The sequence below is a fragment of the Aquila chrysaetos genome, chromosome 2 (assembly GCF_900496995.4).
Source record: "Aquila chrysaetos chrysaetos chromosome 2, bAquChr1.4, whole genome shotgun sequence".
In the NCBI taxonomy this organism is placed as follows: domain Eukaryota; kingdom Metazoa; phylum Chordata; class Aves; order Accipitriformes; family Accipitridae; genus Aquila; species Aquila chrysaetos.
The window spans coordinates 69,861,837-69,887,984 of record NC_044005.1 but is presented as its reverse complement, the minus strand read 5'-3'; the positions used below and the strand labels follow the sequence as shown (position 1 = coordinate 69,887,984).

General features: G+C 43.9%; 1 protein-coding gene across 3 annotated transcripts in view; it reads right to left on the bottom strand.

The window, feature by feature from the left end:
- The window catches only part of BACH2 (BTB domain and CNC homolog 2), a 194,020-nt gene that overhangs the window by 85,759 nt on the left and 82,113 nt on the right, over positions 1–26,148 (bottom strand). For 2 of the 3 annotated variants that reach the window (XM_030042106.1, XM_030042092.2), the window contains 2 exons: positions 22,925–23,029; positions 2,958–3,109 (listed from right to left, as the gene is read on the bottom strand). The gene's annotated coding sequence lies outside the window, so the exon portion shown is untranslated. Of the gene's footprint in view, positions 1–2,957; positions 3,110–22,920; positions 23,030–26,148 lie in introns of all 3 variants that reach the window. The other variant, XM_030042099.2, reaches the window with a different exon arrangement.

Below are 26,148 nucleotides of genomic sequence, written 5' to 3'. Positions count from 1 at the left end.
TCTGCCATTAGCGACCGTTCGGGATAACAAACTGCGAGCTGCTCAGAGAAAAGCACAGCTTCTCCCTAATTCCTGTACTCCCTCATTATAATACATGCAGCGTAACCTGCCCAGAATTAATTCCTAGGGGACCTGGAGAAATGTTTTTATCTTGGCACACGCACCGTAACAGGGTTTTGCAATCTGCTCTGTCAGAACAAGGAAGATACCTTCTGCTTTGAATTCAAACATCAATACGTATTATTTTTATGGAGATCACATCTATCAGCATCCTAGTAGTATTATAAAAACTAAATAATAAATGGAAGAGGGGGGAAGGTATACTTGTTTATGAAATACACTGCACCCTGGGAAAAGCAAGAAGAATACAGTTGTTACAGCTGGGTCAACCTTGTGCAACTGCTTTTTCCAACAGGGCTAATTAACAAGGGAAAGTTTGCTTCTTTCTATGGGAATTGCTGTAACAAGGTAATTGTTACAAGCAGAGTTTGTTGTGAAAAAAAGCCAGACAGCAGGAAACACTGAGAAATTAAGTAAGCAACCGGCAGCTTGCCCTTGCATCTACCTCTGCCAGCACAGATCTGCATGCACAATGGGTGCAACACCAGCCCACCAGCCTACAACCTGTGAGGTGATGCACGTGTTTTCTAGGAGTTAGAGCACACATCATGTTTTATAAGTTTGGCATATCTCAAGCACACAACCACAGTAAAAAAAAAAAAAAAAAAAGTAAAGAAAGCACGTATTTGATGACAGCTCCTCTGTCCTTACAATGGTTTTCAAGTTTACTTGGCCCTCAGACCTGATTTTACTGTTGGAAGTGGAGACTTCTGATTATTTGCAGCACAAGAAGCAGCAAGACAAAACTTCCTATGCACTTCTTGGAACGAGAGAGGTTTTTTTCCATTTATGTCCATTCAATTTCTGGCTGCTTTTTCAAGTCCCTTAAGAAGGATGCCATTTTTAAAGTTAGTTCCTCTGAAAGGGTTTTTAATAGTGAATTTGCAAGATGCCTAATGGCAACCTTTTCAAACATCATGAGAAAAGCCTGCAAGAAATTGTGAATAAGGCTTCCAAACCTCATGACAATGGTGCTAAATAGGACTAATGAACAACGAGTTGTTTCTGCCTGCCTAGCTGTTACAACTCATACTTTCAAGTTTTCTTCCCTTAAGACAAGCACTAGAAACAAGTTTCAAGCCAGATCCAAAATTTTCCTGTAGTCAGAGGATTCCTGCTATCAGGGGTTTGATTAATGACTGCACCATATATTGCCAAGCCCACAATGAAATGGCAATGCTCTCCCTTTTTCGGAAAACAAAATCAAACCAACACCTTGTAAGGCCTCTTTAACAGCAAATGCTGTTACTACCCTTTCTCCATTGCCTACTACCTCACTATTATTTTTGCTGATATATATCACACCAGAAAAATTTTCTCCTCTCTTTAAAAACTGAATTTCCATATGCATTAAAAAAACCTGTCCTCCTTTTGCAATAGACTTTTCTTGTTTTAAATAATACTTTTAGTGTCACATAAGCAAATAAAGTACCTCAAATGAAGGTATAAATCTAATATAAACTCTTCAGTTCCAAAATACTCCTATTTTTTTAGTAGTATTACAAATCACTTCCTAAGATTAAAAATGGTTTTTGTAGGCATTCAAGAAAAACTGATCAGCAATGAGTGCTGTGGTCAGCTTCACTGCCCTGTCTTGATTAATCATTAAACTGTGTCGTATGAATTTGTTACTGCAGTGAACAAACAAGGGCAGGAACACGCACAGTGCCACACTGTGAACACAATTTTGTATTATCTCTGGCTCAGGCGGCCTTTTGCCGAGCTGCTCTATACCGCCATCAGAAAGATAAAAACCTCCTAACCACAACAAGATTTGGTTTTATTTAAAAAATGAATGCAGTAAAGTTGTGCTCAAGCCTTTTTCCAAATTTGGCAGCTCTGGAGTGCCCCACCCTCTGGACAGCACAGACCACCACATCCATGCCATCCTTATAATGGTCGAGGGGCCTCTTCCACCTGCAGATGGATCCCAGAATTAGGGTTTGAACTGCTCCCAAGCTAAAAAGGGTCAAACCAATTTCTCTCCTCTAGAATAACCCACCAATTCCGTGCCAGGCTGCTGCCATGCGAGGTTTCAGAGGAGGATTTAGCCATGATGGGGGCCAGGAAGTGTGTGCACAGCACCACAGGTGCTCCCCATCTTGGGAGGAAAAATCAAAGTACATAACAAGCACCAGGAGCTACTACCCAGACTGAGGAGACAGGAAGGGATCTGCAGCCCCTTTAAGCCCCTTTGTCCCTAGCAGATCTGTGCATGGCTTTCTCCACCCTCCTATAGCCAGGTGGAGCAGGTAACTCCCCCTGGAAGGAGCTGGAGGTGGCAATGAAGGTACTACTGATGCTTAAAGAGCCTTCTGTGGCAGCAGGCTGAAAGGAGAAGCAGCGCCAGGGCTCCTCGAGGGAAGTATTCTGGAAACCCCAAAGGAGGCGGATATGGGTTTTATGATGGGAAAAATACAGGGATGCCTGCAGTCCTGCTGAGCAAAGGATGGCCTCCAAACCCGCATGGAGCACGTGCGGCTTCGGCACAGCACACCAAGGTAAGTGTACGCACGCTTCTCCAGTTGTGGAGAAAAATGAAGCATAATGAGGGGGATGGGGTGAAGAGAAGCTATTTTAAGTACTTCTTGCTATGGTTTACTATGGTAGCAGAACACTTAGAAAAGCCTTCAAAATGGCAATCACCATTTAGGTTAAAAAAGCAAGTAACTACTTCAATAACAATTTATTCACCACCTAATGTTTGCTGTTGAATTACAGCTTTTACAGTATTCTTCTAAACTATGATGTTTACTGCCTCTACCTTGCCTCCCCAAGACCTTTGTATTTTCTTTTTTTTTTTCTTTAAGTACAAAGGAATTTGAATCATGACTTACATGTAACTCTTCTAGGTTCTGCGCTGGCTAAAATGTTCTCACGATGCAGGGAACAAGATCAATGGAGAAATTAAGGGGCTGCAGCAATCCATTAAGAAGAGGCCCTCCAATGCTTTGTAGGGCAATGTTCTGGCAAATCAGTCAATAGCAACCTAAAATAAAATAAAGGCAGACATTAAAAAATGCAAGTACTGAATCTTCACAAAACCCCTCTTCCCCCCCCCTCCTAATTCTAAAAATTGTTTGAGGCCCTTTTTTTTGAAACGCAGAAGGTCTTTATGTCAAACATGACAATTACATTATGCCCATTACATACCTCCTGTTACCTTTAAGCTGTAGACACCTTACAATAAAGACTATGTTTTTCTTGCATTCGTATAGCACCCAGACATACGAGACCCCCAAGAAGAATTACAGAACAGATGAACTAACACTTCTGTGATTATTCTACCAGATCATACTGCAGGTATGTGCATACTTATGCACACATACCAAGAAATTCTTTACAACGAGGGAGGTGAGGCACTGGAACAGGTTGCCCAGAGAAGTTGTGGATGCCCCATCCCTGGCAGTGTTCAAGGCCAGGTTGGATGGGGCTTTGAGCAACCTGGTCCAGTGGAAGGTGTCCCTGCCCACGGCAGGCAGATTGGACTAGATGAGCTTTAAAGGTCCCTTCCAACCCAAACCACTGTGTGGATCTATGAAACTGCACATCGCACCAGAAAGCTGTTCCAACAAAACTAGCAAAATGATCTAATAGACTTTAGATAACAATTAATATTGTTTTCGTCAAAGCTTTGCTTTGATTTTATCAAGGAATTTAAGTTAGGAACATCAAATTTGTTCCTTTGTTTCTGCCTTATTCTGGGGAGCTTCAGAGAAGAAACGCCATCTGTGTAGTTTGGTATCCTCAGGTTAATGCTTTGTGTGTCATATTCCTCCATCTGCCCTAAAGCAAAGCTACCTGTCACGCCAGTCCGTGTCAAAAGAAAACTGGAGAGGGAGTAAAAGCTTCATGTGCCCACAGCAAATTAATCGCGCTGCCACCGCCGTGCAAGGGGCTCGGGGCTCAGTCCCCGGAGGGGAGGCTCTGGGACAGGGAGGGCTGCTGAGAGCAGAGCTGGGGCCGGGGGGCTGGAAGAGGGGGCTCAGCACCGGAGTCCCGGCATCCGCACACAGCCCAGATCCCACCCAACGCCCAGTCCCAGCTGACTCTGAAAAGGCTTCCCCCACATATCAAGGAAGAGGTCATACCCTGAAGTAGTTGGGGAGGAGGGTGGGAAGGAAATCATTTTGGAAGGAGAAGTAACTAGTTTTAAGTTACAGGGATTTTCAAGTTGAAGTTTTCAAGTTGCCAGTATCCAACACTTTACTGTTTTCCTGGAAAAAACATTCGAATGCTTAACTACTCTTCACTTGAATAAAGTTGGCAATTGGGAATGGAAAGGAAGATGATTTCCTTTTGAACAGAAGGGGACAGCAGCAGTACAAGCAGTGGCATGTATCTATCTTCCCAGGATCACTGTAAGGGCTGTGTCTGCAGAACTACCACAAACTAAAGCTCGATAAAGGAGTAGGTGAGGGGAAGGAAGATAAAAAACAAACGTTTAGATTTTTTTTTAAAAACTCCTATTATTTTTCTGAAATCTGCAAAATTAACTCTTCAGTAAAAACTTGTGGTTTCTCAAGAAATGTCTACTGACTCCACAAAAAAGTCAAAAAATAACACAAAGCAGTGCAAATGAAAGAAGTTTGTTGGGTTTTGTAAGTGTGCAGTTCCTGCTAAAAAAGTTCAATACCTTCTGAGCACTGATGCTACAGCATTTTACACCAAGCCTTGTAGAGAACTGGATCGCTTATGAAAAGTAGATTATTTCTTCTAGATGGCACCCTCCTAGATGATATACCAACAGATGTTCAAAATACTACTACCTTTAAGGATTACCTATATGGGTACTTGAAAAGAATTATGAGGCTATGCTAGGAACACAATGCTTGTGTCTCTTCAGTTTATATAATTTTCTCCAACAGGTCATAACATTCATTGACAGACTGTAAGAGGACCAAATATTTATGGTCACAAATATACATTATCTAAATTGCCTATAAAACTAAAAATATAAACTCCAAATCTATTCAGTCATAAATCACTGGCAGAACAAAAATAACTGTTGCTTACTCAATGGTCAAAGGAATAAAACCAAGGAAGGCTCTGTGTTTTCAAGGACAAGTTAGTTTTCTGAGCTAAAATTGCACTTGCCACAGCATATCAGAAGGAAAGGAGAACAAACAGAAGCAGGGAACAGGGAGACAAGAAAAAAAGGGGGGAGAGGAAGACTTTCAGTGCCATGCTTTTCTGAGAAGGTGTGATTGATGGTCACTGCTGTAGAAAGCATGAGGCTGCATCCCAAACATTTCATTCCCTTCTGCAAATGTCTCACTCCATATCTCACCCCATGTTCCCTAGATATTCTTGCCCTATGCGGGACGATCCAGCCAGCATCAGGTTTTACACATGATCTAAAACATGAAAGCAGGAATCTCTCTGCCCAGGGGTCAGCTTAGGGTAGAATGAAACCTAACCCCCCCGCCTACGCTCAACATGAGGGCTTCTTCATGCTTCCCATTCGATAAAAGAATTTTCTTTCTGAAACAGGCAAATTATTAAAAGCAAAACTGTTGCTACAGCTGTAAACTTACAAGGAATACAGGAAAACTGAGCTTATACGAAATGAAGAGCCAACAGTGCATGCACTGAAGAGAGTTTCAGCATTTTAACATGCTTACTGGCCAGGTTTACAGCATGAAAAGAGCTGGACCAGAGGCAGGGGAGGATGCACTCTCTGCTCCAAGGCTTGCTCACACCAAGGTCTCAGCTCTCAGCACTGACCTGCATACATGGGCAATCAGTTACAGATCACGAGAGACCACAAAATCATTGTTCTATGTCAGCTTGAAGACCCAGCTCCTGGACTCGTAAGGGGTGCAAGGAAACCTTATCTTTATTTTAAAATGAAGCACCTGCCTTCACAGCTGCAGAGAAAGCTAGAAAAACAACATCACTTCGAACCGGACACTGTAAGTTGTTTGTTTTTAAACTTACACTGTTTAACAACCTCTTGTACATATCTGAAACACGTTACCTTTTATCCCCCTTTCTGGGGGCTTCCAGTACTGCTTGGCGGCTCAAGTTAGCACTGAAGAATGCAAATGTGAAGGAAGATGCACCAGACACCACAACTGGCAGAAGGAAGCATGAAGCTAAAAAAGTACTTACTTCAAGAAAACACCTTCCAGCTTGGATTTCTGTTATATGGAGGGTGCGTTTCAAAAATTTCAACAAATTATTGCTGTTAATGTAAAATAACAAGAGCTTTGAAGCTTAAGAGGCGCAAAACTTATAAGTTCTTCAGTTTGCAGTGAACAAACCAAGAAAGATGATTTGAGAAGAGCACGATGAATTTACCTAGGCATTACTCCGTTTAGCATGGAAGATGTTTCAGACACAGAAAATCGTGTAATCATGCTCAAGAAAACCAGAGAAGCTGGGCTGGCAATGAGGGAGGCGAGCAACAAATACACAGTGGGGCTAGCAAACACACCAATGTTCACAATGGGCGTGTAAAATTAGGGCTAAGTAAAATGAACCCACAAGACAAGACAAGTTGGTGAACTTCTCACAGATGCGGACAGGAGAAAAAAAATATTTAAGGAAGGCTGCACACCAGCGAGCAGGGAGAAGTGAGCACAGATGTGCAGAGCTGGTGTTTTCTGAAGCGATGCCTCACTTGGTGGAGTGCAACGCTTCTTACACAAACGTGTACAGAAATTAATCCCAGTGAAGTCAAGGATCCCAGTCTGTTACATGCAATACCATCACAGATTAGCAAACATGTTTTCTTTACGTTTTGTGTGGTTTTGAGTGAAGCTGAAGAATATTTCTTTCTGGTTGAAACAGCTTCATTGGAATATTTGTAGCTTGCAACTGCTTGAAGGATTGCCTGAGGCTGAGAAGGCATTTGCAGTACTCCTGACATCTAGTGCGGGATCTCTCCCTGAAATCTGTAAATTAAACCCAAGATGATACCGATACCTATGTCAGAAAACACGCACGGCCTGCTTCGCTATCAGTGCATTTAATTTCCTCCTAATAACCTGCTCGGTTCTTCCAAAGAGAAGGAACGTGCTCATCCATCACTCCTGCTTGTGCTCACATGCAGTGTTTGGCCAAAACCAGGAGTCCAAAGGGCACAGCAGCTTCTTCCCCGGTGCCCAGAGGTGGGATGCAGAAGACCACCACAACCAAGAAGGTGTGGACCAGAAGCAGGGAGGTACCCACTCAGGACCGCGAGGACCACCTCTGCGGTGCGTCCCTACCTGGGCAAGCTGTGTCAACAGTCAGCAGAGACAAGACTGAGCTGTTTGTTCAGATAATGGCAAAACAGCGTGAGGAATCAGTCTGGCTAGAAACCACGACTGAAGTCATCAGGAGAAGCAGCAAAATAACTGCCGCTGACTGACTGAAGGGGAAGGCAGTGCTGCTGCCCTGTGCTGGCCAGGGAAGCGCTCCAGGGTCTGCAAACTGGATTTTCCCCAGCTACACTTAACAGCACCAGCTGAGCTTCAACGGAAAACCCTCAGAGGAGCTGGGGGATGTGCATGGGGGGAATTTTCCACCCCCTCTTGTCCTCTGGTTGCAGTTAACTCTGTGACACATCAACCAGACTGGGCTGGGAGAGGGGGGGAGACTGTAGTTCAAGAGCATCACCACAGGAACTTGTAGATCTTTTTATGTAAAATCTGAATGACTTTATCATTGGAATATACTCGACATAAAATAAAGCCACTGCTGAAAATATTTTATCTTGGTGGTATGACTCATGAAAGAATGGCTAGGTGTAAAAGGAAAGTTAATATATGCTGTGAGAAAGACCCACACACAACAACATTATCAAATGACACAAGATGAATATTTATGCCCCACACAGTAAAACCAATACACAGCAAAAGTCACAGCCTAATACTTTGTGTCAGATCTGATGAAAACTCAGATATCTGGCTTATTTCTCCATAAGGACTGGAGATTTTGGTTAATATGCATGCAAACAGGAGAAAATAAGATGGTTCAGTGACGAGGATGAAACTGCTGCCTGGCATCTTGGAAGACAATACGGGACTAGCCAGCGCTGGGTCTCTCGGGGAAGGATGCTTCCCAGGGCGGCACGAAATGATGCAGCTGCCCCAATGCACGTGAACCACAAGAACACATGCCTGCCCTGCCAAAAGGATGTTCCCGCGTTGAACAATTATCACAGTCAGGCTTTTACTGCTGATTTCTTTTAAAAAATGCAAATCGAGAAAACAGTTAACATACAGAATGAAAGAATGGGCCACAGTCAACCACAAAAACTCCCCATAAGGTTCAACATGTGGGAAACAGATAAGTAAATGCTGCGAAAGATGAACAATATTTAAGTATTAACACAAATGGTTTTTTTGGGAAGGTTTATCTGGCATCTCTACCGGTTTTCCTCCAAGCTCTAATACAAAAATAACTACGTCTAACTGCGACTGGGAGAGATGGCAGCAGCTCAACATTGCTCCCTTTTTTCCTCTGTACTCAGAAAACCCCTACTGTCTTACAACATCACACAGACTAATTTTCAGGTGATTTCAGATCAGGGTGAAGTCAGCAATGCATTTGCCAGTTCAGAAAGTTCAGTCAGTGGTCTCATTTTCATCAGCCTGTGAAATGAGGACATACGTGTGCAACATGAGGGTAGGAGAAATACAGCCTTTCCCCGAGCTGTACAGCTGGTCCCCCACGCTCTAGCATGAAGTGAAGGAATTATCCTTTAGCTCATAGAAATGCTGAATGCAACAGTTGCACATCAAACTGAAGAGGCAGCCGATGGAGGTACATGTGTGTCTACCAGTAGCCTGCGCAAGCTGTGGCGAGGCTGAGAGTTGGCCAACGCTGCATCTCATGTCAAGGAGCTGCCTCTTAGCTTCTCCATCTTCACCCTCACACCAAGCAGGAGAAAGTCGAAAGACCTGAAAATGTTTTGTGGGTTATCTTCAGTGGTTGTAACAAACAGAAAAAGAGAAAGGCAGAATCGTGATGGGAAAGAGCTTCAAACATACGTTCCCTGTTGGGTGAACTCAAGTCTGTTTAACAAGAAAAGCCAGAGAGGCCACGCACAGTAATGCTGAGAAAAAGGAAATGGTACTTCATTTTAGCCAGAGTCATAAATCTTACCAGTGAGCCTCTAACGGCAAAACGGTGAGCAGGGGAATTTTTATACACAGATAATTAGTTGCAAGCTGATATCGGGTTTACTGTGCTGCGCACTCCGTGTGTGCAGCACCTTCTCAACCTGCAAAACACCGCGTGAGGCTCTGGCTTCCTCGCTGCCACTGGCTTCACCGGGAGCTGTGTGGATGAAACTCCCAGAAACCCTTATAAAAAAAGGTGAAGTGGAGGTGGATATTTCTGCTCCACAGAAATCTTTCTGAGGTGAACCCAGAAAGATTTTCTCAATGGGGAAAATGCACCATGCTTATAAATGCACGCCCTCTGCTACAGGGGAGATGGACCAACAGGACACCTTGTAACACCATTAGCACCCTTGTCTTCTGGGGTACAGACACCACTCATAGATCCTGCAGAACAGGCAGCTGGGTCAGGGAAAAGGCTGACCCACTGAAGCAGAGAAAGAAAGTGTGGTCGAGGAAATTCATCAGCCAGAAGCAGCTGCGGAGCTGCCTCGCAAGGACTAAAGTCAACCGGGTGTTCCCACCGGTTCCCGGTGCTGGGAACAAGGCAGCCCATCCAGCAGCGCTTGTTCCTCGACATCTTGCTCTGTTTCAGAGCACAGCCAAGGACTTCCGCTAGCGACAGATGTGAGCAAAGACTCCGCCACATCCAATAGTCAGACCGCACTTCCAGTCAAAGAAAAGCCACTTTTCGGTTTCTAGATGAGAGGGTATACAGGGGACATGTGCCAGCAGCACGCCAGGCACGCTAGGTGCTGGCAAGTGCCCCCAGCGCTTCTGATGCTACCTTTAGAAGGGACCAATATGGTCTAGAGGAGGAGGTCTGGAAGCCTTCACCCCCAAAAGATACCTGAGGTTAGAGAGCGGCCCGGAGAGACGCCTCGGTGAGCAAGAAGAGCCGACCCTGTTTGCACCAGGAGCTCCAAGGCTACGGCCCCTGCAGGCTTGCCTTAGTGCTCCTAACTACTTTCTGCCCGTCTTCCACTCTTTTTCATCCCCAGCCCAGTACAAAGGGGCAGATACACTGCACTGCTCGATCGTGCTCCTCTGCTGGTCCGTAAGAGCTGGAGGCAGGTTAAGGCTACGGGGCAGACCAGCTCCACCATCCCCACAAGCTTCGTCTGCATGGGGTTAAGCAGCAGCTCTCTTGTCCAAGGCTCAGTTCTCTTGCTACCGTATGTTAAACTGAAAGACCAATCTGTATTTACTGCACTTAACTACAATTATGGGGCTTTTTTTAATCATTCAGCCTAATGGCATGCAGCTGTCACAGAAATCTTTGAACACATCACTGGCTCTCTTTGAGCTCATTAACCAGAAAAGAAACCGTAGCCAAAAGACATGAAAGGATGGGTCCAAATTTCAAACTCTCAGCTGAGCAAAGAATTTCATTCACAGGACTGTATGAAATGGAGGGGGGGAAGAAGGTTCACAACGCAAACAAAGGTTTTGTTTACTACCGATATGAACAGGTGAAACACTCTCTGTCGCTCGGTTTAAGAATCAACCAGCCTCAAAGCAGTGCTGACGGGTATTACAGCTGCCACACCAATCTATGTGGATGCCAATTTTCATGTCATTTTTTTCTGGACTGGAATTGAGGGAGAACCTACCAACAAATCTAACTTTACACTGAAGAAACCTCCTTGTGATATTGAAGAGCACAGCCACTTCACCCGAACTGCTTCTGCTCAGTGCGTTTCTTTGGATAGCATAGTTCTGGTTTTTTTTAAATTCAAGACAGCTCTGTGTATTTGCTTTTATTTCTAGCATAATGTTTACTATTCCAATCAGAACGTTCTGTAATCTCATCTAAATGTTTTATTATTAATTGCTGCACCCCACGCCCCACCCTTAATAATTATCCCCAGGAGAGGTAAACATTTCAACATGAGTTACTTTAGTTAAAGCCATGAATATGCATTATTTATTTATTTAGGTAAACAGTCATTAAGAAAAATCACCCAGATGATTGTCTTCTCTTTGAAAGGAGCACTACCTTCACCAGCCTTGCCATGGAAGTTGCAAGTCCCTTAAACACATACATTACTTTGTCCTCCTCCACCATGACTTACATTCGTGGGCCTCAGACCACGCAACAGCTGCCAGGAAAGCAGTCCCGACGTTGTCCAAGGCCGTATAACAAGGCCAAAGCATCCAGACTCACTCTCAAGGATGAGCCGCAGGTACCCAGATGCCAGTAGAGAAGAAAGCATCGTCATCTTGGGTGCAGGATGAGGACCAAAACGCTGCTACCTATCACGCAATATGCTGATTTTTAAGTTTTTTTGCAGCAAGACCACCTCTACTAACATCAAGACACTCATGACCCCCCCGCTGCTCTCTCTCCACGGCCAGAGGGCTATGTCCTTACAAACCGAGGGGCTGTTACTACCGCGGCCTCTCCATTCTAAGCTGGGGAGCAGCCAGCCCCAAACCAATGAGTGTTTGGTGCTGGAGCAGTCAGATAGCCGCCTGTGCCATATATATAACATACGTATTGGGTAATAAGCAGCTGAGTGACTCCACTCCATTCCCCTGATTTCTTCCTCAGTATTACATGACCTCAAATACTGCAATATCTCATCCTGCCTAATACTTCCACCAACTTCTACCACACGGTGTGGCAGAATCAGGCAGCACCACAGGCAATGAAGCCACTTACAGAAAACTCATTTTTTAAACCAAAAAATTAAGACACGTCAGACAGTCCTGACGTGTTGATCATCCAGCCTAAGGATCGCACTGGCGCGACAAAAGAAGAATCAAAATGTCTCCCAAAGACAAAGGGATTTTCGCAGATCTAAAATTGTGAAGTAAATAGATAAAACTGCGGTCTGGGCTTTGTTTCAGTTTTCAGAGCTAATTTCCGGCCACTGTTCAGAGAAATGCTTTGCATTTCCATTTCTGACTCACCCGTTTTAACAAGTGTGCTTGCTGGAATTACTAAGCATGGGATCTGATCAAAACATTTCGCTTTCTGAATCAAAGTGCTTTTCAATTTTATTGATGCGAACTCATCTATATATTTAATGTGGTGACTGACAGCACTGGTGGCGTGCAAGTATGGTCCGGGCACGCGATGCGATGGGTCAGAGGACCCCTCTCCCATTGAGCATCCCACCGAGGTATGGGGGTGCCTCCCAAATTCTGCACAACCGCTCAGAGCACACCGACGCTGGTCTCTCGCATCCCGATCACAAAATGATACACGCTCCCGGAGACACGTTTAAACGTCGGGTATGAATGAAAAGCATTCCTGAAAAGAATCTGTTGTGAAACCGAAAATCGGAGACCGCCGCTGCCGCTGTGCCTAAGTTGAGTCATCAGTTCCCTTTACAGCCTAATAATTGACACTGCCTTGATCAGAATGACTGATCCGAATGTTGCTTTGTGTTTGTGTGTTTTTTGTTGGGTTTTTTTTATTAAAAAAAAAAAAAAGATTTCTTATGTAAACAAGCCGCCTGTCATCTCACAGGAGTGTTTGTATTCGCCGGATCATGGAAAACATCTGTCAAAACCAGATTTCACTCTCCTCAGTCAACTCGGTAGGGTCTGAATCAGACTGTGTTACAAAGAAACGAAATCCAGGTCTTGTTATGGAAAAAATATGCTGCCAACTCTCAGTGGAAGCACTGATTTTATTGCATTTTCTTGGGATTAAATGCTGCAAAGATTATTAGATGAGTTCCCTCCTTCCCTTGCGGGATCTCTCCCCCAAAGGAAATCCTGGGAATTTAAGAGCTTCTTTTCTCTCCTCTTCCTGTGCTTTTCCAAAATGAAGTACCTTCCAGGAAGAGATAGATAGGAGAAGAATCAAGATTCAGTGAAACTTCAGAGCACGCCGATTTCCCACCTTTCAACACCGGTACTTGGATAACAGAGTGATTCCCCCCCCTTCTGATGCTTTCAACAAACAAACACTCCCACACGTCTGCATCCCTCAGGTCACACCTCCCCAAAACGATTCATTAACTATTTTCACATTTTCTAAATAGGGAAAGATCAAGTGAGGCTGCAACTGCCTCTAGTGGTGTTTTCTGAAGAAAAGGTGACACAAAACAGGGTGGTTGCTACTACCAGGGTAAGGGTGATGCTAGACAGCTGTACTGTGGGTCTTCTGGCAGGGAATCTGCCCTGGAAGAGCAAAATCATTAGAACAACAACAAAAAAGAAACCAATGGGAGAAATGGGTGTGAGACTTTAAGAGAAAGAGGATTAGTCTACTCCGTTAGCATGAAAATGGAGAGATGACTGGGGCAGGAGCACCAGGCTCAATGGGTACCACGCAGGTGTCAGGGCTGGGACTGAACACTGAGCCCTGTTAAATGGACCAATAATTTACAGATTAAGGGGACAGTATTTGAAACATTTAACAGCGGATGCATGGTCTTACTAAAAGTATGTCCCTGGATGGGTGAGAAATTAATGGCTGTATCTATATTAGCCTTTGTCTGTAGACTGAAACCGCCAGTACTGTGGTGCTGACGTGATGCCCAAATTTTGTGTTTTTCCTGGCAGTAACTCCAGCCGGGCGCTGCAGGCTGAGTGCCCACCAGCAGTTGGAGTACATCAGCAGCGCTGCTGGAGGCACAACTCTCAGCTTTCATCAGTAACTCATGGATTACACAGCAAGCTATTAATTCTTAAAAACAAGGCATGGAGATAGGAGAACCTCAGTATACTTTGGAGGAGAAGGAGGAGGACGCATCTAAACACTGAGTACTGAGAGTAATACAATGGTAGATTTTAAAACAAGACGACAGACAAAATCCAAAGCTGTGGAGGAGAAGCAATAATGAAACAAATGGCATAAAAAGGGAAAAGAAAATTATTTACTGGCTGAAGCTTACATTAGATTTTATTTCCCTAACTGTGGTAGATAGTTGGACCTGAAACTAATACTTAGAAGTATCTGCAAAATATTGTACTCTGTCTCCTTTGAATGGGGCAGAAGTGGATTTAAATGAAAGTTTTGCTTTTCAATGACAAAAAAATCTTCATGCAAGCAATTTACACAGCTCTTTTGAAAGAAGAAATGACTGCAGAGCTACACTTATGAAACTAACCTATGACAATAATAAACAAGATGTAATATCAACTGTGATTTAGAAATAATGTCCAGAAGCATATAGCTTTAGGTCTGTTCAGCACAGAATCCAATGAGTATCATCAACCTTGCAACAGTTTTGGGGAATCTCGTATTTTTGTGAACAACTTTTACCTATTTCAGCTGAGAGAAACAGACAGCCACACTCCCAGAATGTGACAAAACACACTATTTCGGCCAGATTTGAGAAGAGACTGCATTTAGCACTGGTTTTATCTGCCTGACCTAAGATAACACATGCTTTCGACTGCGACTTTTAGAAAATTTTTGAAGTTTTATTATTCCAAGGCACAAGGGTGGCAATACGAAGACAGAAGAAGCAGAGAAAAATTGAATGGGAATTAAAAGCACTTTGCACTCTCAGGCCAGCAAGCAAAAGAATCGTATTTGGCTTCATAAGAGCATTGCCAATACTAACAAACCATTTGCTGTCTGGCGCTGCATACCAGCAGGTTGTGTACAAACGTACATTAGTGTTTTGATGCAAGCTAAGTGGGCAAAATTTGAAGTGCCACTTGTATCTGCTTTTTAGTTAATTTTGCACCAACTCTTGAATGTCACAATGAAAAAAATAAAGGCATGGGAAACAAAGCAAGACAGGGTTCATCACCTCATAAAGTTAACTAAACCAGCAAAGATTGTATTTTAAATGTCTATCTAGTTCTCCCTAACAGCTCAACTCGAACAGAAAACTTAGGCACTACATGAATTTCTTCTTCCATTTCATGGCACCTGAAAACAGAAGTTTAGTATCAGTATTGTCACCATCCCAGTTAACTATCACCCGAAGCAGTAGTAAGAGCCATTAGGCCAGAATCAAAGCTAACTCCATAACCAGAAAAAAGAATTATTTTCTTAGCAAGCTCCCTTCTCCACTCTTAAACTGTGGCTATGCCAGCTTCAGGGATGTCCAGTACAATCCATACTCACTGCTTGTTCCTGTAAGAAAAATGTTCTCTGCGCCCAGTAATTACAGCTTAACTTTGTCATGTGAATGAGCCTCTCTTTCCAATTCTCATGGCTTTTGGAGGGTTTTGTTTTGTTTTGTTTTTAACTCATACCACAAAACCTGCCTGTTCTGCCTTGATTATCTTGTTTTATTATTCTCTGTAGTCCTGGCATTTGTTTAAAATGATGTAAAAAAAAGGCAGTTGCATAGCAAATGATTAGTACAGCATGTGCTGTACCAAGCAATGTTATAATATTTTATTGCTTATGAAGTCAGTGTACCAGAACCAGCCAAATCTGTTAGTTTCATCTGAAATTATATTCTTCCTTTCCTGCTTGCAAAAGTGTAATTAATACTCTCAAGAAATAATGGAGAAAATAAGCATGGTGGTAGGTAAGCACTCCTAATGACATCAGCTCACGTTTGGATCAAGGGTTGTGGTTTGGGAGGTATCTCTGTGAAGAAATAATAACTAAATTTGTGCCTCAGCATGTGACAAGGACACTTGCCACATTGTCTGTTCAGCCATCATCCCAAATTACTCATTACCTGTGCCAGTATCCTCCTTCCACTGAAAAGGTCTGTACTTTTTCCTGAAGCTTTGCAAGTGAAAAATTAAATCTAACGCTCTCCCATTTGTTCAGAGTGGCTGATGAAGAACTCATGAATGAATGCTTGGGCGAAAAGGCTCTCCACAATTATAGCACACAGCTATAAAAGCCAATGCACGATGGCCAGCAAATGTTTCTATGTAGAAATTGGCTTAACTCAGCTTCCTACTTGGTAAATAGTGAGAGGAAATTCTGAATAAATATTTGTTTTCCCGTATTTATTTCTACACTGGGTGAGGCAAGACAAAAGGATGTTTAGGAACTGAACTGATTTTAGGTTTTGTTCTCCGTGCACAGTTTGGCCTGCGATGTTATAGAGCTTTTAATGTCATTTACCTCGTGGATCCTATTATCATCACCATCATAATGAAACCAGACACAGCTTACTTCCCGTTCCCCCAGCCTGACACCAGCAGGACACGCTGAAACGACAGAGTCACTCATGTAAAACTGACTGAAGAAGGCTACCCATCATTTCAGCTGCTTGGCTTCACCTCCCCGCGCCAAACAGTGCCACCTCAAGCTGCTCCTGCCAACGCTCAGGTCAAGCAGCAGTGTAACCCAAACTGTAAGGATCAGAAGACATCCAACTCAGCGTGTCCACAGGAAAGGCAGAAAACAGTCCCTGGGTGTTTCTACAATTCCTGTTGCTCTTGGCACAATTAGATTTTATTGAACCGTAATCCTAGATAAGTATATTGAATCTTACAGCTAAAGTCAATTACACTGCGTTAAATAGCCTTCCTGACTTGCAGGAAGAAAATCACTTCTTTGGTATAAAACTAAATTAGTTCAATAACTCGTTACTTGCAGCTTGGGCACGGGCTTGAAACAGCAACGGACAACTAAGCAGCTGCCGTATTTTCAGGCACCAGTCCTTTAGAGCTGTAAGCAGACTGAATTCCCAGCTTTACCAGTTGGGAAAAGGGATGACCATTGCAGGCAGAGAGGGGACATCCAGTGTCAGCAGCAGCATGTCTCAAACTATCCATGTCTTCCCATGGCAGAGGACTCTGAGCTAACCGACCTCAGAAGAGACAAGACATTGCTTTTCCTGTAATTCAAAGTCCTCTTACTTAGAGGTTTGGATTAGACGCAGCAGTCAACCTGGAGTTGCACTGCATCTCTCCGAGTGAGAAGGGGGCTCTTTATTCATCCAAAATGGCAGTAAGTCAATGAAAATGAATGGGGCTGCTCCCGGGTCCATCAGGGCTTATGGAGGGCTCTAAATCACAGCCCCTCCAGCTCATCCCCTCAGTGCCCGGCACTACCCACACCTGCCTTCTGCCTTCTCAAGCACTCTCTGTGGATGTTCACTCCTGGCCACGGTCAGAGGCAGGGCTGGTGGACCTCTGGTCTGACCCTCATTCAGCACCCAGGCTCAGAATTTAGGCTGCTGCGTGCTGCCGTCCACTAGGGTCCAAATGAGAAACCAGACTCAGACCAAATAAAACCATTTCATGAATCAGGAGAGAGGGAAAACTGGGTGCAGTGAAATGGTGGGGAAAAATAAACAGGAAAGTAACTTGATGAGAGAGTTACTGAAGAAAAGCCAACCTGCCCAAGACAAAGGCTGGCTGCCATTCGGGAGTAAGGAACAAGCAGAAGAGGGAGGACCTGGGAGGGAAGAGCACACCTTGTGCCACTTTGGTATCCTACCAGACGTGAGTCATGACAGAGAAGGAACTTCTCATGGAAGGGCCAGGATAAAGAGTTATCATTGGCAGAAAGAGGTCCAGGTGAGTATGGATCTCAAGGTAAGGCTGGGGAAGTGTTTCTGTGGGTACAGGAGGAGAAGGAGACTGAAATACTTCAGGGATGGGAGGACTACATAGGTCCCAAAGAGAAGGATCTCTAATTAACCCCAGCAGCTCAGAAAAAGTTGAGGGTCAGGTCAAAGGAAGGTTTGTAAAAGCAAGACCAAAAAAAAAAGGGAAGGCAGTAAAAAGGTGGGAGGACAGGAAACAGCAAGAGCTGTTGTAGCAGAATCAAATAGAAAACAAAAAGTGGCTCTGGTCTGAATACGAACCTGCCTGTACTTTCAAGATCTCATCAGTGGCTGAAGAAGAGCATTACTCATGTTTGGAGAAGAAAAAGAGCATACAGGACTCCACACCCTCTTCCCAGAGAAAAGTAATTCCTGTAAAGGGTGAGAAAAGTTTAACAACCAATCCACAGGAGATAAAAGGACACATCAAAAGGCACGAGGCTTGTTATTACTGATTCCTTACTCAGAATTAGGATCGGCACCAGGTCAGATTCATATAAAAATCTCTTAAATTAATATTTGTCTATCAGGGACTGAGTGGAGGAGCAGAGGCACTGAAGGGCAATGGTGGTGATGGGCTATCTGGACACCCTCAGCAGACACAGCAACACTGTGCCAGCGCACTCCTTGCCAAGAGGCCTGGAAGGTGATGGCCCACTCCCTTGTTTCACCTTCCTCAGCTCCTAGGGTCACCTTTGGTAACCCTCTGATCAGGCTCAAGCATTCTTCGGTTTCTTTCTTACACAAACTGTATTTAAATTTCAAGAGATCTCCACGTAACTTGGGAGATGACAGAAGCTGCGTTTCTGATCTCATTGGGTTTGTATGGGTCACGCGTGTCGAGCAGACAGGAACGACTGAAAGCCATAAGCAGGCAGACTGAGAAGAGAAAGGCGAGAGACAGGGAATACTCCAAATGCCTGCTGCTGAACGGAGGCAGCCAAACTCCACGAGAAATAGGCCTGAAAGACTCGGAAAGAAAAAAACCAACCCTTGCTAGATCTGGAAATCATTTCCTCTACTCTTGAACACTGAAATGCAAGCAGCATGGGTGATTATCCCCTGCAAGGAAGCGCATCCCTCCCGCTCTAGTCCCTGGGGTGGCTCTCCCCGTCGCAACATCCATGTCTTTCAGCAGCATCAGTAGGCTTCACCCTCATGATGAACGGGAGGAGGATGATCTCCACTGCACAAACGAGGAAGTCAGTCATGGGGCAGATGAAGGAGGTTGCCCAAGTACGCACAGGAAACCTGCGACCGAGGAGGGGAACTGAACTCAGACCATGAGTTCCAGCTGGGTGCCCAGTCCAAGCTGGGTGACTGACAGATCACCTCTTCTACCAGGGCTCTGAAATTTAAGTTTGGTGGGTTTTTTAATGAATGTGGGTTTTTTTTCGTTTGTCTAGCCACTACGTTTCATTTCACTCACACTTCTGCTTTGTGGAAGCTTTTTATTCTGCTGCTTTTTTGTTTTGGCTTAAAAAACCAACACAACTGAACATTAAAGAGAATTTAACCTTAGCTGTTTGGTCTTCTCCTCTACCAACATCAGCCTCTCTCTAGCTCTCGGTGTTAAGTGTCCTTTGTTTGTGCACCCGGCACTCACAACTACGGCTTCATCAAAACACATCAGTGATATTTAGAAGGAGAAGTCTTATTCACAGCTTCAAAGAATTACAGCAACTGCTTACGCAAACAGCAGTGTTGTGAGGCAGCAGAGCAGATCTGGTAGGAAAACCAGAGAAAGGAGATGCACAAAAACGGTAAGTTCCAAAGTAAATGCTCTGATGCTGCTGTGCATCACGTCAAAACGAGCAATCGGCTGAAGAACAGCTACCAGTAAGCCACCGCATCGGACTGCCTAGAATGTTTTACTGGCTCAGCTAATGAATCACTGGGCAAACGTGAGCAATATGCTTACAGCCAGGGTAGTCTTCATGGTGGGTGAGAACTGTGTCTCTTCCATTATCATCATGATCTGTGGTTTAATTGATATTTGAAAACATCTTAAGATCTTCCAGTGAAAGGCACATAATATATATTTCTAAGACAAAATTCTGTGGTATTATACTATTTGCAAGGAGGTGCAACAAGTCAAACCATTACTTCATGAAATAATTCACACTGGCTGAATCCCTTACAGAAAGTCTCAAGATCTTGAGAGGGAAAAAATACCTAATTTCCACCTGTGTAATAACTAACACAGTGAGAAAGAAAAAGACTTCAGACTTTTGTGAGAAAATGCTGCAAAACCACAAACTTTCGAAAGTGCCCAATATGCTGTTTTCAGCTTATCTGGATGCAGCCCAAACTATCCTCAGCTCACCAAGGTGCATCAGAAGATTGTCATCATTCCAATTCCACCACAGGCTTTCAGTAACTTGTGCCCACTCTGTGCATCCAGGGCTGTCAAGCCCTACAAAATAACAAGACTTTTATGCTTAAAGCAGCCGAACAGCTGCAAAAATAACCCTCTAAAAATACTGAATACTTGATCCCACTCGGTAGCTGGAAAAACGATTACTGATTGAAAAATTCAGTGTTTGATATTACTTAATAGCTGGGGAAAATCTATTTGTGAATCGTAATTAACATTTATTTAACTATTTAAAAGCATGCATCTACTGTTTGAAGCTTCACGGAAAGCCAATATGTGGCCTTCTGCCACCATTAAACAGTGGCAGATACAGTTTAATACACTTAAAATGGAAGGACACGAGGCAGAAAGCCATGCTGGAATAGTGAATCCTTCAAGGAACTGGTATAACTGAGATTGTCTCAGCAGCGTGTGCCCCGCGACACCACGTCCAAACCCGCTCTACCAAATGAATAGCAGCTACCACAGGATAAATTAAATAAACGCACAGCTCCCGCTCCTGGTGCCACAGCGATTCAAACACCATGACATAAACTGGATGAAAATTCAGCACTAACAGCAACAGAGCAAAAAGTTCCCCTTGAAACAGCCGCAAGGCTTACGGGCAACTCTACGGCGGTGCCAGCCCGGGGCCGGCGGGCAGCGCGGCCTCCTGCCGGCAAGCGCTGCAGCACCCTGCCAGAAAGGCCCAGAAGCCCTCGTCACCCCACACGAGCCGGGGTCCTGCCTCCCGTGCTGGAAGCGTGGCCAGCAGGAGCAGGGCAGGGATCGTCCCCTGCACTGGGCACCGGTGAGGCCGCACCTCGAGTCCCGTGTTCGGTTTTGGGCCCCTCACTGCAGGAAAGACACTGAGGTGCTGGAGCGTGTCCAGAGAAGGGCACCCGAGCTGGTGAGGGGCCTGGAGCACAGCTCCTGTGAGGAGCGGCTGAGGAACTGGGGCGGTTTGGCCTGGAGAAAAGGAGGCTGAGGGGAGACCTCATCGCTCCCTACAACTGCCTGAAAGGGGGTTGTAGCGAGGTGGGGGTCGGTCTCTTCTCCCAAGTAGCAAGCGATAGGACGAGAGGAAATGGCCTCAAGTTGCTGCAGGGGAGGTTTAGTTTGGATATTAGGAAAAATTTCTTCACCGAAAGGGCTGTCAAGCATTGGAACAGGCTGCCCAGGGAAGTGGTGGAGTCACCATCCCTGGAGGTATTTAAAAGACGTGTAGATGTGGTGCTTGGGGAATATGGTTTAGTGGTGGACTTGGCAGTGTTAGGTTAACGATTGGACTTGATGATCTTAAAGGTCTCTTCCAGCCTAAATGATTCTATGAAAGCAACGGCGGCTTGGGTCAGGACTAAATTCCAGAAGCTGACAGACCATTTACAGGCAGGATGCTGAAAACAAACATTTTGTCTTGTTCTAAATTTCTATTAGAAAACTTTCTTAGAACTTAACGACTTTTCTAAGTCCTAATTTCCCAAGCAGTTCCCTCACTCGTTCTCTGCCCGTTTGCCATAGCTGAGGTATCCCATCACTGACGGCACCCATGTCCATTTTTCATCTCATTCATGTCCACCCACGCAGTATCAGGCTGAGCACCCCACGGGTCTGGTAGGCACAGAGCAAGGATGAAATGGCAGTCAGTGCATCTGGCAGATAACTGCTGGCAGAGCTGAGCCAAGGATTTTTGTCCAGCACAACCTCACCTGGAGAGTGACTCAGGTGTGTCAGTTGACTGCACAGAACAAAGATCCACAAACAAGAAACCTATTCCAAAAGACTGACTCAACTGCTTTACTGAAGGACTTGGTGATGGGATTAGCATATATATTTTTTTTAAAACTAGTTTATGTACAGCAAATGTAACCTGTAGGGAATATTTTGCAAGGTGCTGAGGAGTGTGAGCAGCCTGTATAATGTGCTTAACTAAGTGATTTGAGCCCTAAGCCACTAACTCTCCCACCCTTGCTCTCTGAAGCAACCATATTATCAGAGGCCATTTCAAGGGAAATGCACTTAAGTCATAAATACTTCTCACATCATACTTCTCATAACCTGCATCAGCAGCAGCAGAAAAATGAAGGCAATATAAAAAGAAATAAAAGTTATAAAATTTCAGGTCACAAACATCCCCAAATGGATTATGCTTTCAAAAGGAACTGTATAAATGGCATGATAAGGTTTTCTTGGTGTACATCTCGAAGTTTTCTAGAATGATGTTATTCATTTTAAGTGCAAACATGTTCTTAATGCCATACTCAATGCAATTGGCTTGTAACCTGAAATGGGGTCTTTTTCATCAACACACACTCATCACGGAGACAGATGCAGCTGACCAAATTCACTGCCGTTCACAGCCTACTGAGGTTCCCTAGCCATACCCACAGCATGTCCAAAGAGACAAACCTGTGCTCTTTTCAGATCAGTTAAGGCAGCTATTCATGGGCTATTTCAAATTGAGTTAGGCAGATCACAGTTTATGAAAATCACCACAAAGCATTTGCCCTAGCAGGGCTATACCAGCATAGATAAAATGCTGAAGTGCGAAAATGCAGGCAGAGATGAAGACTCAAAAAACACGCATGCACAGACCGAATGACAAAATAGAGCAATACGTATTTTACCAAATTTCTTTCTAGGCTTATACGTAAGCTGCCTGTTCTCAAAAGTGTTCAGGTACTGTGCCAGGGAGTTTTAGAGCAAGTCAGCAAAGAGCCTTTAAAGGGCTTTAGCTCTATGCTTCAGACATGGGAATGCTCGTGTTCCCACATGCATTGCTACTGCCTACTAGATGTTAGAGTAAAACTATGAATTATAAGGAAGAATCAAAACATCTAAAAAATGCCCCAAAACTGAAGAAACCATTTGATGCTGCTTTTTGCAAAAATACTTACAAAACAGTCCTGGAAGCGATTTCCAAGCAAGCCAACTGCTGCTCTAGACAGTTTACTGGATGGTGTGGCTCAGCTCTTTCATACAAGCAGCACCCACAGTTATATCTAGAAAAGGAAATAAAACCAAAATTCTTTGTGAGCAAATACACAAATAAAGTCATCTTTCTTTTTAAAACCATAACCAGGTTAAAAGTAGCTTTAGTAGGACTCGATAAAGTTCTCATGCCAAGCTTCATGTGTGCTGCCTGCTTACAAGAACAAACTCCAAGGCACAGTCAAAGCCTACCTAGGGTACTGAAGCCGAGAGCGACTGCACTTGAGAAAAAAAGCCCCATGCTGAGCATATCAAAGCAGCGAACAAACGCACGCAGATGTTTTTCTCATCTAGTTCTACTTAAAATATTTGCAGGAAACACAAGATGAAATACCGGCGTTAGCGCCAAAAAATGTAGGTGACTTCAGCAAGGCCAGGAATTCCAGGCACAACTTCTTTTTTCTCTCTCTTGAGTGGGTGTTCACTTCTAAGTTGTAGACATGTTAGCAATTCAACAACTGAGTGAATTAATGTTCAACTTAACAGTCATTGTTAGGTTGGGAGGTTATTACTGCTTGTTCTGCTAAAGTGACAGGTTAAAATAGGTTTGTATCTGAAAAGTTGTTTCCTACAATACATATTCCCTGGCTTTTCGTACCAAATAATTTTCTTCCATCATGTCAGCTGCTATTGTATGAACCATCACTGCAGCTCCACCACAGCAGCTGGGATAGGCAAGGAGAAACAGAAAGGGGACAGGTGAGGAAAAGAGCGCGCTCAGCCCTCATCACTTATCTTTGGGCTGCCATCTTTTTTTTTTTTTCCAGGCATTTTATGTTGTTATGTGAGACTTCTCAACAAAGGATTGTGCTTGCATTTGCAGGACACATTCTGCTTTTAAAGCAAGCAAGCAAAGGCAAAATCTGAGAGTAAAGAGAGGGCTCTACTTCATCTAACCACGAGCCTGAGAAACCTGTCTGCTATCAGGCACTACCTGGTGCATAGGATGGAGAGTTGTGATTTCCCAACTTTGCAGGTGATTATTATTAATGGAAAAACCAAATTTTCAAGGTTGAGCTGACTGGTATGGAGGAGAAAAAAACTACCACCACATGTCGAATTTTTGCAGACTCAGATCCATTTTGTACTAGTATACGAGCTTTTATCCTTCTCTCCTTTGCGTTTTTTTTTTCTTATAGGGTAGTTCACAAGCTGCTGACAACTCACACTGTACTAAGAGCTGTTCACACTGCACAAAGTGTTTACCACTCACAACTGATGCTAAAAATTAATTTACAGCACCGCTACAGCAAGCTTTGACAAATTGTCATGTGTTGACACAGTCATAAGTTGTTGGTTAAAAAAAGTAACACTTCCCTCTTCTGCCACCTCATGTTTGAGACCAGGGATGGGCACATTATGCAAAGTTTGAGGGTTTGTAAGCTTCACAAATGTTTGGGCTTCACAAAACAAGCTCGATTGTGAAAGTTTTTTCTCTTACAGTTAGGCGTGTGTTTATTGCCAAAAAGACTGTAGTCAGGAAAAAGAAAAAAAAATCCCTTCCCAGCTACGAAGACCTGTGTGTTGTGCAAAACTAGGAGAAAAGGCTGTAAAATAAATAACCTTGCACAATACTTGTTCTAGATAAGATCGGACCAGTGACAAATACCCTGTATCAACTACTCAGAGCTGCAGACGCCACCCTCCTACCGTAGAAAGGAAGGAAAAAAAATATAGTTGCAAGTAAGAGTTTTAATTGTTCTCAGCTGTCACACAATGTTATCTTAAGCGAACGCATTTATTTCTTGATTCTTCTGTATAGCTCTATATGGGAAAAAAAAAAAGCGGCGGCATTCATCAGACAAGGTCCAAATTGATTTCCGTATACTCAAGATAGTAAGTGTTAGTCAGCACTCGTGCCCATGAGTGGCAGCTCTTAAATTTTAACTCCTCCTCTTCTTCCTCAGGGCAGGACAAATAATCTGTCTAGTTTACACCCTGGAATCAGTAACGGACACAAAAGTGGTCTCAGCTGAAACAAGCGGTGTTTCGGTGGCAATGCTAACTTAAAACGTTAGCCCCACACTAGCCTAAATCAAGGTTAAAGAAACAAGGCCAAGGATAGAGAGAACCAAACCAGCAGGAGATAACCAAGGCATCCATTTGGTTGAGGTGTCAACAACTTCAAGTTATTTTTGTTTTTCTTATCTTCTGAGGTTTAAGTTCCTCTGCACTTCTGCAGAGACACCCATGTAAGCTAGGGACTGTGATCCAGCAACTAAACGAAGCAGTTGGTTGGTTTTACCTCCAGCATTGTTGATAGTCAGGACAGGAAGACTGTCAATGCAGGAGAGAAAGGGAGTCAGGCTGGGCCCGACCCCAGGCAGAAATAGAAATGCTAGCAATAGCCCAGGGCAGCAAAGCACAGTACTGCAAAACGAGCACTCTCAGCGTCTGCCAAATGGGCTTCATGAGGAGCACGTAAAAGCCCCTGCTTCATGTTGTGCACCAGTGACCTGGACTTTCAGTGCTCTGGAATACCTCTCCCTAAGCTCCACCACCTCTCAGAGTACACACCACAGAGAATGCAGAGGAAATTCATTCAGGAAATTAACTTGGCAACACAAGGAATTAATTATCTTTTTTTTTTTTTTTTCTCCCCTAACACTTGTACAAAGAAGAGATGCTTCGAGCGGTTCCTAAGTCCTGAAGAGAGGCAATGTTGTACCTTTGCAGAACAGATCCACCTGCCACATGCCTGCATCAGTGCAAGAGCGATCCATGTAATTTCCCTACAAAACTCAAAACAAGTAACATCAACCAAAAAGAGCTCCTGCAAAACATTAAGGGGGGATGAAATTTCATACAGACTCTTCACTTGCTCACACTCATACACCCTGTATAGAATTTCTTCATCACCTGAGATGTTACTGTGACAAATTACATATATTACTCTCTGATGGATCTAATGGAAGCAAAGGACATTTACGTCATAACAGTCAGGATGGACATTATCTTGTGCTGCTGACTGGAATAATATCATCCATGCTTAATTAGCTTAGATTACTGTACATTTAGAAAAGCACTCAAGTGGCAACTCCTACCTCCCTCCCCCAAAGTAACAAAAATTTATAAATATTTTCAGTGCATCACATGAAATGCATTATTTCACTGGATTCTGTCTGAGCAT